The following is a 491-nucleotide window of genomic DNA, read 5'->3' on the forward strand; positions in this document are numbered from 1 at the left end:
TCGAATGAGATAATTGTTAATAATTATTTCTTGTAACATCTCATGTCTGCGCGGAATATTCTTAATTTTCTTTCAAATATTGAGAATTCTGAATGAAAAAGAAGAATCCTAAAAGTCAAAGAGATTTGCTTAAATAAAGGTAAATATTACGATATAATAGTAGCTATAGAATTTTTCATGAAAGAGCAATGGATATTCATAAGTTTCTTATTTTTTTCAATTTATTCAATCTGCAAAGCATATAATATAACGCAACGATCAACACAGACGATAGCGATGAGTTTCTGCATATTTTCCGACAGTCGCGTATTTCTTTTTTCGTTTCTCGCACGATATAAACTAGAGTTCGCGCTTTTCAGCGAAGGAAAAGAGGAATCTAGCCGATTACACGTACGAAAAAGGCCGGAAACCGCCCAACGAATCGCACGCTCACAGGATTGCACGGGATGCGCGGTGTGCCATGAGTTTTCTGCACGCGCAACGTCGGTTGG

Source organism: Linepithema humile, chromosome 6 (assembly GCF_040581485.1).
Source record: "Linepithema humile isolate Giens D197 chromosome 6, Lhum_UNIL_v1.0, whole genome shotgun sequence".
In the NCBI taxonomy this organism is placed as follows: Eukaryota; Metazoa; Arthropoda; class Insecta; order Hymenoptera; family Formicidae; genus Linepithema; species Linepithema humile.